Source organism: Eptesicus fuscus, chromosome 6 (assembly GCF_027574615.1).
Source record: "Eptesicus fuscus isolate TK198812 chromosome 6, DD_ASM_mEF_20220401, whole genome shotgun sequence".
Lineage (NCBI taxonomy): Eukaryota > Metazoa > Chordata > Mammalia > Chiroptera > Vespertilionidae > Eptesicus > Eptesicus fuscus.
This window is the reverse complement of record NC_072478.1, coordinates 11,518,136-11,533,215: the sequence shown is the minus strand read 5'-3', so window position 1 is coordinate 11,533,215 and position 15,080 is coordinate 11,518,136. Positions and strand designations below refer to the sequence as shown.

General features: G+C 40.6%; 1 long non-coding RNA gene across 1 annotated transcript; it reads right to left on the bottom strand.

The window, feature by feature from the left end:
* Window positions 1–8,930: 8,930 nt before the first annotated feature.
* Window positions 8,931–12,424, bottom strand: LOC114235108 (uncharacterized). Its single transcript, XR_003621287.2, has 3 exons — window positions 12,182–12,424; window positions 9,863–9,915; window positions 8,931–9,212 (listed from the first exon to the last, which is right to left on the bottom strand). It is a non-coding gene; the product is annotated as an uncharacterized LOC114235108 (long non-coding RNA).
* Window positions 12,425–15,080: the final 2,656 nt, after the last annotated feature.

Sequence of the window (15,080 nt, the reverse complement as noted above, 5' to 3'; positions counted from 1 at the left end):
TAGCTTTAAACTGAATAAAGTATAAGACAATGACAGGAAAGGATTCATAGAAAAAGAATGGAGGATCTAAAAACTAGATATATACATATTATAGGAAATATATTTAGAAAACATTACTAAGTAAGGTAAATTAATTAGATGCTATAATATTAAGCTAGACTTTGAATTTAAGTTTTCAAGTTGAATTAGGGTTGTAAGTCAAGGCTATAATCAGGGTACTGAATGACTAAATGAAGTGGCCAATGTGGAAGGAATTAAGAATCCTATATAATGAAAGGCTAATATACAAATTGTCCCCTTGACCTGGAGTTGGACCAGTAGTTCAACTAAGAATTCAACTAGGGGTTGGGGCTGGCTGGCCAATGACCCTCAGCCCCTCCCCCCAACTGGCCCTGCGCCTGATCAGCCTCCCCCACCCCGACCGGGGCAGGGCCAGTCAGACCCCACTCATGCATGAATTCGTGCACTGGGTCTCTAGTCTATAATAATTAAAAAGTGTATTTGTATAGAAGAATAGAAGAAGACAGGAAAGAGAGTAGGAGTTTGGCACCTTAACAAAGTTGTGAATAAGAGGTATTCGGCAAGTAAGTGGTAAGTGATGAGTAAGGGTACAAATTAGAAGAGCCATTTTGAATAAGGCTCTAAGGTCAGATATGCAGGGAGTAGATGAGGCTCTAATAAAGTTTAATTACAATGGAAATAAATTATAGAAGTCATAATGGGCATTTGGGGATAAAAGAGAGAAATATGCCTTGAGCTAGGAAAGAGAGCAAATGTGAGATGAGAGTAAAAGATAGGATAGATAAATGGAGCACTTCTGTCTTCATAGTGACCAAGAAACACTGGGTTTCCAAGGTGAGTGTTCCCATGAATCTCATTTGGATAGAATGTGCTCTTCAAAGGAAGTTATCCAAATGATAAGATATTTTTTAAATATATTTTTATTGATTTCAGCGAGGAAACGAAAGGAGCGAGAGAAACATAAATGATGAGAGAGAATAATTGATAAGCTGCCTCCTGCATGCCCCACCCCGGGGACTGAGCCCACAACCTGTGCATGTGCCCTGACTGAGAATTGAACCTTGACCTCCTGGTTCATAGGTCAACACTCAACCACTAAGCCATGCTGGCTGGGCTAATAAGTTATTATTAATTGCACTTATCATTCCCATCTACTTCTATGTTCATGATTGTTTCACAGGGCTAGAATTATAAACACTATTTCTCCAAGTCCCTTCGAACTTGGGTTCTGTATGAGAATGAGGTTTCAATAATGAGATGCACTTGAGGAAGTTTGAAAGACAGAAGGAAGCCAGAGACTATAAACCTGCATCTGTGGCAGGGAACAAGAAATTTCCCATAACATCAATGTTTGTAAATGTTGGATTGTACATTCTACTGGCAGCAGCGGCGGCAGTACTGGTAGCATGGCCAGTTTTCTGACACTAGGATCTAAACATTCAGCAATATCCTCTGATTTCTGCTTTTCTAGCCATTATGCTGGTTTTGTAAGTATCCAGTTTCCTATATTAAGTCCAATCTGCTTTGGGGAAAAACAACTAAAGTGATCTCCGTTTCCTATAATCAGCTAGTACAGCAGGTCAGCAAGAACAGCCATCTTTTGAAATCCTCATTATGTGTTGAAAACCGAACAGGTCTTCTTGAATGGGCAGGCTGCAGGCTGAAGTCCACTTCAACCTTAATTGTGTTCTTAGTGGTCGCTTGGCCCAATTAAATAAATATGATGATTCCAAAGACTCATACAAATTGGAAATAGCAGCAACCCTGGAGGATGGGAACATGAAAACTGCAGAGAGGACCCAAGATGTAGTAAGGAATCAGATTCTTGTCTTTATGGAATCCTAGACTCAGGATAGGGAATCAATTAGATTCCAGGACTTTCGTGGTTGTTTTTGTTTTCTTTTTCTTTTAATGGTTCAATATTTTTTTCCTTTTATTTTAAAATAATTATAGATACATAGGAAGTTGCAAAGAAATGTACAAGCAAACCCCATGTACATGTCCTCCAGTCAAAATTAACTTCTAACACAACTATTGTATAACTAGAGGCTCAGTGCACCGGTGGGGGTCCCTCGGCCTGGCCTGTGGGGATTGGACTGAAACTGGCAATCTGACATCCCACAAGGGGTCCCGGATTGTGAGAGGGCACAGGCCAGGCTGAAGGACCCCACTGGTGCACGAATCCATGCACCAGGCCTCTAGTATGCATATAAAATCTTTGGTTAATCTCTTCCCCTCCTGTCTTCCCTCTGAGATTCATCAGTCTGTTCCATGTTTCCATGCCTGTGGTTTCCACTCCTGCATTGAGCATCTGCCCCCTGGTGGTCAGTGTGCATCATAGCTACTGGCCAGTCTGCCAGTTGCTTAGGCTTTTATATATACAGATATCAAAGTCAGGACATTGGTGTAATCCATAGAGCTTATTCATATTTCACCAGTTACACATGTATTCATTTGTGTACTTGTACCTTCCTAATCACCATCAAAGATACTCAACATACCATCACTGTAAGGTTCCATGATGCTATTCATTTATTGCCAAATCTATCTCCTTCCCCATCATTAACCCCTGAAAGCCACTAACCATTCTCCATCGTTATAATTATGCTATCTCACAAATGTTGCATATATGGAATTATGTAGGATGTAACCGTTTTAAAGTCTTTTCTTAATTAAAAAAAAAAAGCCAGTCTTCCTGAAAAAAAGAAAACCACAATGTTTTGCACATTTTGCAGTGAAATATTATGTAAAGAATATGATATTTAAACACACTTCCAGGTTCTGGATATAAACACATCTTGACTAGAAGGTTTTTGTCATTTTTAAATGTGATTTTATTTAAAGTGCAGAAACTACTTCCAAATAACTCAATAGTTTCTAAAAGCAAATGATGGTTGAAATAATTTTCAAAAGAAGTTGATTCCTGTGGGATGCTGCCTAATTTCCTACAGTAAATAACAACACAGATGCAATTATACAGACTTAGAAATATGCTGTCTCATGTTTCAGCAGTCACATTTTCAGGCAAGTGAGCTTCTCCACGTTACTAATACAACCTGAATCTTATGAATGGTGACAGTGCTTATTTTGGAAGACAAAATATATTCCATCCTCCTTGCTTTAAGAGGAAAAAAAAAAAGGTAAACCCAAAAGAATTCAGCAAACTTTTATCCATGTGGGAAAAACTGAAATTAAAATAGAAACCCCGTGGAGGCACTGTCTGATTTGATTCAGAAGAGCTCAGAGGAGTACTAATGTGAATTGCATTATCAACAGGGGTATATAATGGCCAGAAACTCAACTTTAAAACTCTCTCCATTTTTTAATTGGATTGTTAGATTCTGCTTTTTGTTTTGTTTTTGGTGTTAAGTTGTATGAGTTTCTTATATATTTTGAATATGAACCCCTTATCAGATATATCATTAGCAAATATCTTGTTCCATTCAGTAGGTTCTTTTTGTTTTATTGTTTCCTTTACTGGGTAAAACCTTTTTAGTTGGATGTAGTCCCATTAGTGTTTATTTCTTTTTCCTTTTGTTTCCCTTGCCCTAGGAAACATCCAAAAATATTGCTAGCAGTGATATCAAAGAATTTAATGCCTAATGTTTTCTTCTAGGAGTTTTATGGTTTCAGGTCTTACATTTAAGTCTTTAATTAATTTTGAGTTCATTTTTTATATGGTGTAAGAAAGTGGTCTTGTTTCTTTTCTTTTCTTTCATGTTCTTTCCTTTTCTTTTTTGCATGCCAAAAAACAAACAATCCAATTAACAAATGGGCAGAGGACCTGAATAGACATTTCTCCAAAGAGGACTAATAGACATAAAATAAGGTTAACATCACTAATTATCAGAGAATACAAATTAAAACCACAATAAGATATTACCTCACACCTGTCAGAATGACTATTGCCAATAAATCAACAAACAAGTGTTGGCAAGGATATGCAGAAAAGGGACTTCTTGTGCACTATTGATGGCATTTTAAATTGGTGCAGCCACTATGGAAAACACTATAGAGGTTCCTCAAAAAAATTAAAACAGATCCAGCGATTCCACTTGTGTATCTATTTAAAGAAATCCAAAGACCCATTTGAAAAGACATATGCATTCCTATGTTCACTGCAGCATTATTTACAATAATCAAGATATAAAAGCAACTTAATGGATAAAGATGTAGTACATATACACAATGGAATATTACTCAACCACAAAATAATATTTTGCCATTGTGACAACATGGATGGACCTAGAAGGTATTACACTAAGTGAAATAAGTCAAAGAAAGACAAGTACCCTATGGTTTCACTTATATGTAGAATCTAAATATCAAAATAAACAAACAAAACAGAAACAAACTCATAGAAAAAAAGAACAAATTGATGGTTGCCCAATAGGAGAGGTTTGGGAGATTGGTGAAACAGGTGAAGGGATTAAGAAGTACAAATTAGCAGTACAATTTTAAAAAAGAATATTTCCCTCTATTTTGTCCAAACTTTTCCTGCAGGAATTTGTACCTGCAGAGGAAAGCTTGATTGAGCAGAACTATAATAAGCTGCAGGTCACGTTCCTCCTCCATAAATGGAGACAAGTCACATTGAATCACTTTTTTTTTTTTTTAGGAGTCACCTGCATAGCTCTTTCTAGTGGTATAAATGGGCGGTAAGCTAACAATCATTACCTTGAGGATAAAATGTTATAAAGCCTTCAGTGATCACTCTAACAAAGGTGATTCCTTTCAATAACCTTTGATGAGTGGACTTTGCCTGTGGAGAAAAGATCATCAAATTTATATCATTGAGTATCCTGTAAGAACTGATTGAGAGCCCAGCTTTGTTTGGTGGAGTCTCTGATGAACTGAGATAGTCCCAACCGCAGTAAAGACACCAACAATCCCCAAGGAGAACTTTCAGGAAGGGTAAGAACTATTTGAACCAGAGAACTGGTTTAATAACCTAGGAAATTATAGTAAAAAGACTTATTCAGGTGTATTCACTTCAAATCTACCGAAGCTTCAAACTTTTCTATTTGTGTGGGCCAGGGGGAAGAATTTCTCTTGGTTCCATTTATTTAATGATATGACAGAGTTAAGTTTTCTACATTTACAGATAATCAGTGTTAGCTCTGCATGTGCACAGGGCCTGAAGCCTGGCTTCAGCCTCTGAATGTATATCAAAAACTCATGTCCCAGAATGAAGTCCAGATCAAGTTCATATATGCCCATGAACTTTTCATTCATACTTCTTGATTATTGCTCTCAGAATCCATCTATATCACAGCAGGCTTTTAGGCATTATTTCTATTTTTAATGGCTATGTATGAAAATTATCATACTTTATCTAGTGATCATATATGATTGATTCAAAAGAGATGCTTTCACATTAGCTCATTATACCAGACTTTTACTGGCCCATTTCTTTGTTTGCAACTCCCAGTAATCTTTGGTCCATGTGGAATCAGATACTATACGTAGTTGGTTTGTTGCAACTTAGCACTGAGTTGAGGAAATCAATCTATATTTCTCAAATGTTGAGAGACAGTAGAACATGGTGGTTAAATTTTACTGCAAACCAGGTCTGAGTCCAAAACCTGCTCTGTCACTTACTAACACTAGCTGTGTACACTTAGGCATGACTCTTAGCATCTCTGTGCTTTCTTCTGTTTTCTATTGGTAAACAGAATAATAATGGCATACCTGTCTCTTAAGGTTGCTGTAGGGATTAATATGAATACATATATATATATATATATATATATATATATATATATGTATACACACACAAACACACACACACACACACACACATATATACACACTAAAGGCCCGGTGCACAAAATTCGTGCACGGAGGGGGGGCATGTCCCTCAGCCCAGCTTGCACCCTCTCCAATCTGGGACCCCTCGAGGGATGTTTGACTGCCTGTTTAGGCCCAATCTGGATCGGGCCTAAACTGGGCAGTTGGACATCCCTCTCACAATCCAGGACTGCTGGCTCCCAAGTGATCACCTGCCTGCCTTCCTGATTGCCCCTAACCACTTCTGCCTGCCAGCCTGATCACCCCTTAACCACTCCGCTGCCAGCCTGATTGATGCCTAACTACTCCCCAGCCAGCCTGTTTGCCCCCAACTTCCCTCCTCTGCTGGCCTGGTCACCCTTAACTGCCCTCCCCTGCAGGGTTGATCGCCTCCAACTGCCCTCCCTTGCAGGCCTGGTGCCTCCCAACTGCCCTCCCCTGCTGGCCATATTGTGGTGGCCATCTTGTGTCCACATGGGGGCAGGATCTTTGACCACATGGGGGCAGCTAGATTGTGTGTTGCAGTGATGGTCAATCTGCATATTACTCTTTTATTAGATAGGATAGAGGCCTGGTGCATGGGTGGGGGCCGACTGGTTTGCCCTGAAGGGTGGGGGTTCCCTTGGGGCATGGGGTGGCCTGAGCAAGGGGCTTGTGGTGGTTTGCAGGCCGGCCATGCCCCCTGGTGACCAAAGAGGAGGCCCTGGTATCTGGAATTTATTTACCTTATACAATTGAAACTTTGTTGCCTGGAGCAAAGCCAAGCCTCCTGCTAGCTCCGTGGCCAGCAGCAATTTCTGTTGGAGTTAATTCACCTTCTATAATTGAAACTTTGTAGCCTTGAGTGGAGGCTTAGGCCAGCAACAGGAGATGGAAAGCTTGGCTTCTTTTGTTACCGGGGAAACCCAAGCCTCCCTCCCACTCTCTGTGGCTGTAGCCATCTTGGTTGGGTTTATTTGCATATTTGCTCCTGATTGGCTGGTGGGCATGGCTTGGCTGGTGGGCGTGGCTTGTGTAGCATAGTGAGGGTTAATTTGCATATTACTCTATTATTAGGTTAGATACACACACACACACACACACACACACACACACACAGGGTGGGACAAAAGTAGGTTTACAGTTGTGAGTTTGTGAAACAGTTTATTCTTGTATTATTACTTTTTTTTTTAAATATATTTTATTGATTTTTTACAGAGAGGAAGGAAGAGGGATAGAAAGCCAGAAACATCGATGAGAGAGAAACATCGACCAGCTGCCTCCTGCACACCCTCTACCGGGGATGTGCTCGCAACCAAGGTACATGCCCTTGACCGGAATCGAACCTGGGACCTTTCAGTCCGCAGGCCGTCGCTCTATCTACTGAGCCAAACCAGTTTCGGCATTACTTATTAATTACCATATTATTTCCCATACAAACAACTGTAAGCCTACTTTTGCACACACACACACTTTTTTATTTTATATTTATTATTATATATATATATAGCACCTTGACCAATTTTCTGCATGTAATAAGTATAGGAATACTAGAGGTTCAGTGCACAAAATACGTGCACAGTTAGGGTCCCTAGGCCTGGCCAGCCATCAGGGTCAATCAGGTTCCCCATCTCCACATCTCCCCGCCTCCTCCTTCTCTCGCTCCCTCAGCGCCCTGCCCCTGCTGCCGCTGCTGGTCATCCACCATGTTCCCCACTGCCCCCTGGTGGTCAGCACACATCATAATGAAAGATCGAACTCCCAGTCTCAGTCGAACTCTCGAAGGGACAATTTGCATATTAGTCTTTTATTATATAGGATTAACTCTTATGATTTGCATTCTCATTATTAATAATAAATTTAATTTTGGGTTAGGTGAGCTTTTTAGTTAAATACATAGAGCAAACAGTTATCTCCTCTGCCTATGTAGAGAGCTGGCCTGGGATCAAGTCTTCTTGAAAAATGTTGCTGAAAGAATAGCTCAGAACTGAGACCTGGTGTTAATAAATCAAATGATAAATTACAGTGGGCTCAGCAACTTACTGCAGGCTCAGAGCTATGTTTTTTTCATCCCAGCAATCCAGAGGCCCCTGGGTGAGGTTCATGGGAACTGGAGCCAACAAAGGACGAAAAAGAATGTCCTAGTGTCTTAGAAACACTCCAGAAAAAAGTTTTAAAAAATCCATATTTCCTGCCAAGTATTGCATTCTCTCTTAAGAAGGATTCTATTTGTATCAGAATCAATAATTTCAAAATCTCTCTCATGAATATGCTAGTAGAATCATCTCCCTAGATTAAAAGACAACATACACTAGAAACCCTATTGGAGAAGGTGTAACAGTCCTAAGAACTGGCAAACATTTAAGCTCAATAAATTCAGTAATGTCACACTTCCAGCTTAAAAAATATTCATTCCTTTGTAATATAGAAAGTTCGCAGCAGGAGGGATTTCACTACTGAATCTTGCTGATATAGATGAACTAATGTTAGAATCATATCTCATAAAAGAAAGAAAAGACCAAACAGGCTATGATTTGTGTCAATAACAGCAATACTATTTCTACTCCCAACACCAACTGTATAAAAAGTTTGCATTGCATGCACATGTTTTCGCATTGGTTGTTTTCAAAACTATTTCAGCTGCTATGTGTATCAAATTATCATCTTTCCTAGATTATGACAGTGCACCCAAAACTAAACTAAACTCTCTGGTGAACCAAAGGCACAGAAAAACAGCAAGTTCTCTATTTCTTCTTTCAACAGGCAGGGCAATCACATAGAAGCAATAAAAATTTCCACAAAACTAATTTAGCTTGTGTCTTTCTCACTTTCAGAAAACAAATGGCAGGAGAGATTTATATATACTTATCATCTCTGAAGTTTTACTTTAAAAAATTGCTTTTGGGTTTGACAAAATCAGTCAAGGCATAAGTTACAAATACATTGTAAAGAAATATCACTGAGAAAATATTTTAAAATAATAGTCAAAGGTTATGTTTTACTGTTAGAATTATACAACTTGAGAAACATAAAATTCCTATAAATAAATGTAAATATCTTGGCTTACAAATTACATTTCTATTTGCATAGATGGTAGGATAAAGTTTTTATATTTTACCGAAATAGAATGGGTTGGCAAATATTTTAAGGGATGCTTTATAAACACATGTACATAGTTGTATACATTTAGTCACTGGTTCTTGAATGCTTCTGCGCAGACCTGCTACTGCTGAACGTAAAAGTATTTCATCGCTGTGCCTCCGACCACGAGGGGCTCTGCCAAGGCGCTTGCCTCAACTGCCCCACTGGTGTGCAGGCAGCTTCCGAGACCCGGCTCTGCAGTGGGTGGGGTTCGTAGCCAGCCGTGAGCTTTAGCACGAGTTAACAGCGTGTCTCAGCCACTCAAAGGCTTTTCTTTCTTTCTGAACATGTGAACAAACAAAACAACAAAGAAAAATCCCTCAGTGTTTTTTTCTCCTATGTTACACTATAAATTATACCCTCTTACCCCTAACAAGGTAAGGTACCCTGGCATTACTGACTATTTCATGATGTGTGGAGCCTAGAATCCCAAACATATGAAAGAGTAGAAGTCTATGTTATGTTCAGGAAAGGGCAAGGCGTTGGTGCACTGGGTGATTAGAGTGAGGGTGTTCTTAGGAAAGGTGGCAAGAAATGATTCAAGGCAGCAAAGACAAGTAATAGTTAAATTGTAAAGAATACTGTTGCTAGGCTAAAGGGTTTGGACTTTATAGTATATGTATTTGAAGGATTTTAAGCAGCGGAGTAACTTGATCAGATTTGTATTTGATGCATTTGTAAAGATCACTCTATTGGCAGGGCAATCTGTAGAGATAGATATATACCGGTAGCAGACTTTTTGCAAAAATCCAGATGCAGGTTGACGAAGGTCTATACTAAAGCAATGGCCATGGAAAAATGGGGAAGCAAATGAATCAAGAAATATTAGGGAGGTAGAAGTCATGAGATTTGGTCATTGATTGGTACACTGGGAGAAAATGTGCTATAGAGTCAGGCAGACATGGGTGGAAATACTGGTCTCACCACTTACTATCTATGACTCCTTGCACCTGCCATTTCAAATCTGTGGCTCAGTTTCCTTATCTGTAAAATAGAGACAATAACAATACATACCTCATAAGGTTGTTATGAAGACAAAATAAAATAATGCATATTGTTAGAGAGTGGGAATTTTTGAGCATGCTTCCTCCTAGTCAACTTGACCATAAGTCCCAGCTGCAACTAACAGAATAGCCTTACAAGGGAGATCACTGTCAACTTTCCTGATAACGGGATGCAGTTACTTACTCCACCAGGTGCCAGGACCCAGGCGCCAGGACCTTATAAATGGCATGTTGACTTTACCTAAGAAAAACTACTTTGTTTAAATTGTTTTAAAATTGTTTGCTCTGCAAACACAGGAGGTAGTGAATGGGTATAAATACGGTCGGACACAAAGGGTCGGGGCTGCTCTCGGGGCTGTGTGGAGAGAGCAGTCAGCCGGCCAGTTATTAAAAAGGTTCCCTAAATTTTAATTTGGTCTGGACTCCAGTGGTCGTTTACTCGCGTTCGCTCCACAACAATATGAAGCCGGGTAGAAAGTTAAAAGCCCATACCTTTAGCTCCACAGAGGACGGGTAAAAACACAAGAATGGCTCTGAAATTCCTAGCTGAGTATTCTATCAGGGATGTCATCGAGGAAATTAACAAACTGGGCTTGATGAGAACCCATGATTCAATGGGATAAAGAAAATATAGCTCTTATGACACAGATAAAAACATTGGACAGAGCATAGTTTTTTATGGCCTTTAGTATCAATGAACTGTAGTAAAACGTCTGGTTGCTGATATCACTCCAGGCAACCTATCCTGCTTCCTTTGATTTATTGGTCTTTGCAGAATTCTCGGAGACAGCATTTGACTCTGCAGCTTTACAGGCAATCCCTTATCTCAATACTGTCTGATCATTTTAGCCTCAGGTCATGCCCTTGTCTAAGCACCTCAGCTGCTCCACAGCAGGAAACATTTGGATCTCCATTAAATGCTGCAAGTGAAGCCCTGGTAACCATGGTAACAATCCTCAGAAGACAGCTCCATCACCAACCTGACCTTTTGACCATCCATTGTGAAAACCACAATTCCTTCCTGTTTGGATGTTTTAAATTATAGGCTCATGTGGTCTGCTTTCAGTCAAGGGAAAATACCACACGTCCATGCTGACAGCTGCCTAATATCCATCAAAGCAAGATGCAATGATAAAATGCTGTTCGAACATAATGTGGGGCAAAATGCAATCAGTCCTTTATCTCTAAAGGGCAGCAACGTTTTTCAATGCTTGCTATTATTCTCAGGTTTGCGGTGCCTTCTTCGTATTTTAAAAGATTTTCTGCATGAAGAAAATATTTTCAGCATTTCTCTGAGAGGAATATTGTAAGTAAAGAACACTTAAGCCCTGGCCAGGTGGCTCAGTTGGTTGGAGTGTCATCTTTTACGCCAAAAGGTTTCGGGTTCAATAACCTGTGGGAACGCCTACCAGAGGCAGCCAATCATTGTTTCCCTCTCACACGGATGTTTCTCTCTCTCTCTCTCTCAAAAAAAAAAAAAAAAAATCAATCAATAAAGATATCCTTGGATGAGGATTTAAAAAAAAACCAAAAAACTTAAGAGTACTATAATTAAAATGAAACCTAATGAATCTTCTAGTTCTCTAATTTTATTTTTTAATATATATTTTATTAATTTTGGAGAGGAAGGGAGAGGGAGAGATAGAAATATCAATGATGAGAGAGAATCATTGATTGGCTGCCTCCTGCATGCCCCCCACTGGGGATGGAGTCCACAACCCATGCATGCGCCCTGACCGGGGATCAAACCGTGACCTACTGGTTCATAAATCCATGTTCAACACCTGGCTGGGCTATTTTTTAATTTTTAACTGAATTTATTGAAGTGACATTGGTTCGCAAAACCATATAGATTTCAAGTATGCAACTCAATAAAACATCATCTGCACACTGCATCAGGCATTCATCACCCCAGGCAAAGTTTCTTTCCATCTCCATCCGCTCCCTTTGCCCACCTCCACCTAGCCCCAACCCCCTTTCCCTCTGGCTGTCACCACACTGTTTTGTGTCTATGTTTTACCCACAGGGATGGACAAAAGTAGGTTTACAGTAGTTTGTATGGAAAAGACATGCAAGTTATTATTATTACAATAACTTTATTAACTTTGTGTTTCATGTACTCACAACTCTAAACTACTTTTGCCCACCCCTGCATATGTTTTTTGGCTAATCCCTTCACCTTCTTTCATATGTCTAATTTTAAATAGAAAGAAACTAAAGCACAAAAGGAAAATAAAATGACTTACCCAAAATAGCAAACCTTTGAGGGGCCATGCTGAGACTTTAAATCTCTCTCTTGATCTCTTGGGCCTTTTTAAACTGCATTCCACTCCTTGCTGGATGCCAGAACAGTAGTAAAACTAATTATGCTGTCATTTTACAACTAGGTGTGTTGTTTTGTTTTATGTTTTAGAGATCAACAACAACAAAATAGCCCCATTGTAGTGGGAAGAACAGTCTTTAAAGTCAGAGAGACTTTAAAGCTCAAATCCAGCTTTGGCCACTGTCTCTGATTATTTTAGTTTTCAGTTTCCTCATGAAACAGGAAATTTTAGGGGTGAAAAAGACAGGTTTTAGTACATTTTAGAAATTTTGGAAATTAACGGTACCATGAAGGAAGCTCGGGGCTGCAGAGCAACAGAAGGGATATTTCCATAGAATGGGGGAGCTGAAAAGCTGCAACAGGTATATTTCCATAGAATGAGGGAGCTGGGAACAGCAAAAGGTCTATATTTACAAAATAAAGGGAAGGAAGCCCTTCATCCAGAAGGAGAAGAAGAAAGCCCAAAGGGAATAGGAAAACAATAAGGAAGGGGGGGGGGGTGGGAGAACCTCACAGGTCCCCTATGAGGTTTGACCTTTGAGCTCAGGAGTTACTATAGTAACCAGTCCAAGGGCATAGTGACCCATCCGAGGGGATATTAAGGCACAGGGATCTGTAGCCTTTATAAGTCACCAGAAAAAGGAACTCTGTGGGACTCTTTCCCCCTCCCAAAGTGGGATCCTGTACTTGTTCTTCAATAAACCTCCACCTTTGCTCTACCACCTTCTGTCCGTGGATTCATTCTTCTGCGCTGATGGACAAAGACTCTGGGTTCCAGTCCAGGGGAACACCGTGTGTTCCAGTCTAAAATTTCTGTATCACTCATTTAGGGAAGCTACTTGCTTACAGGGCCAATGTGAGAATTGATTAAAGCCATCTATATAAAATGTCTGATATTCATCTGTTACCAATGGATGGACCTTCAGTATACAATGCTAAGTAAAATAAGTCAGAAAGAGAAAGACAAATACCACATGATTTCACTCATAGCTTGAATGTAAAAAAGCAAATAAATAAAAAGAACAAACAAAACAAAAACAAACCCATAGATACAGAGAGCATCTTTAGTGGTTAGCTGAGGCCAAGAGGATGGAGGATAAACAAAAGGGGTGATGGGGGTCAATCCTATGGTGATGGTAGATAACTAGACTTTCAGGGTGATCACTGTAGTATATACAGATGTGGAATGATAATATTGTACACCTGAAACCTAAATAATAAAAATAATATAAAAATAAAATATCTAGCGTTAGGGCAAATGCACAATAAATGTTCATTTCTCTCTTCCTTAGATTCTATACTCAAATTATAGAAATAAGTTAATAGCATATTTCTAAAGTTAATATGGATAAATGGAGACATGAGGATGGATTCACTTCATTTCTTCCCTTCAGAGAATAAAAAGGTGATGTAGTCTCAGAAGTGTGTCATACATACATAGGGTACATAAAGAAGCTAAAAGATAAATAAAAGAGGCGTTTGAATTCACTGAGTGGGTAGCTTACATCTTTCAAGCATGAGATAATCAAAGTTCATTAAGAATTTTTACATCAAGGAAGTTGACTCAACAATGGCATTGAATGGGCAAGACATATGGCTCAAGGGAAAATTACTGAGGTGAATGAAAATAGAAACAACTGCTTTAAAAAAAAATTCAGTGAGAGAGTGCTTATAAGGAAAACGCTTCTCACAGGCAAAGAACATTTATGATTTAAACTTGCAGGTAAGGAAAAAAGACAAAATTGATGAGGCCAAAAGCCAAGATTAAGATACATCCTGATGCCAGAGTCAAGATGAAATCCCAATTAATAAGCAACAGGACAGATCAAGTCATATTTAGAAGAAACCCTACTCAGGATGTATTTAAAACCAATATCTCTTCACAAATCTACACTAATAAACGAGAAACATGCAAATTACTGTCACTCCGCTACACTACCAGCCAATCAGAGTGAGTATGCAAATTAACCTGAAAACATGACAGCAGCCCCACCCCCTTCCCACCGCTCAGGGCCTGTGGGGGTCAGAGAAGTCGGGCGCCAGCTCCTGAGGCTGGCTGCAGCCTGGGAGAGGAAGAATCCGCCTGCTCCGTGATCCCAGGCCGCAGCCAACAGCAGAAGCCTCATGTCTGCCTGCCCCAAGTCCTGGGGGAGACTGAGAAACCAGAGCCTGAGGCTGGGTGCAGCCCGGGAGACAAAGAAGCCGCCTGCCCCATGATCCCAGGCCACAGCCAGATGGAGAAGTCGCCCGCCCACACTGCCTGCCTCATTGCCCCTAACTTCCAGGGAAGACAGAAAGGCTGCCTGCCTGTGGTCCAGACGCCAGCACCTGCAGCTGGCTATAGCCTGGTAGAAGGAGAAGCCGCCCACCCCGCAGTCCCAGGTGCCAGTACCTGCAGCTGGCTGTGGCCCAGGAGACGGAGAAGCTGCCCACCCCGCGGTGCCGGGCACCAGCACTTGGGGCTGCAGCCCAGGAGAAGCCACCTGCCCACCATCCCCTGAGGCTGCAGCCAGCCTAGGTCCCAGATGCAGGGCCAAGGCAGAGGTGGTTAGGGGCCATCAAGCCAGCAGGGGAGCAGTTAGGGGCAATCAGGCAGGCAGGCGAGTGGTTAGGAGCCAGCAGTTCTGGATTGTGAGAGGGATGTCCAACTGCCGGTTATCCCCTGAGGAGTCCCAGATTGGAGAGGGTGCAGACCAGACTGAGGGACACCCTTCCCCTCCTCCCCTCACCCTCGTGCACGAAATTTGTGCACTGGGCCACTAGTAAAAATATAATAATAAAAAATGTTAGAGGCACCTGTTATCCCTCACTGACTATCTCCA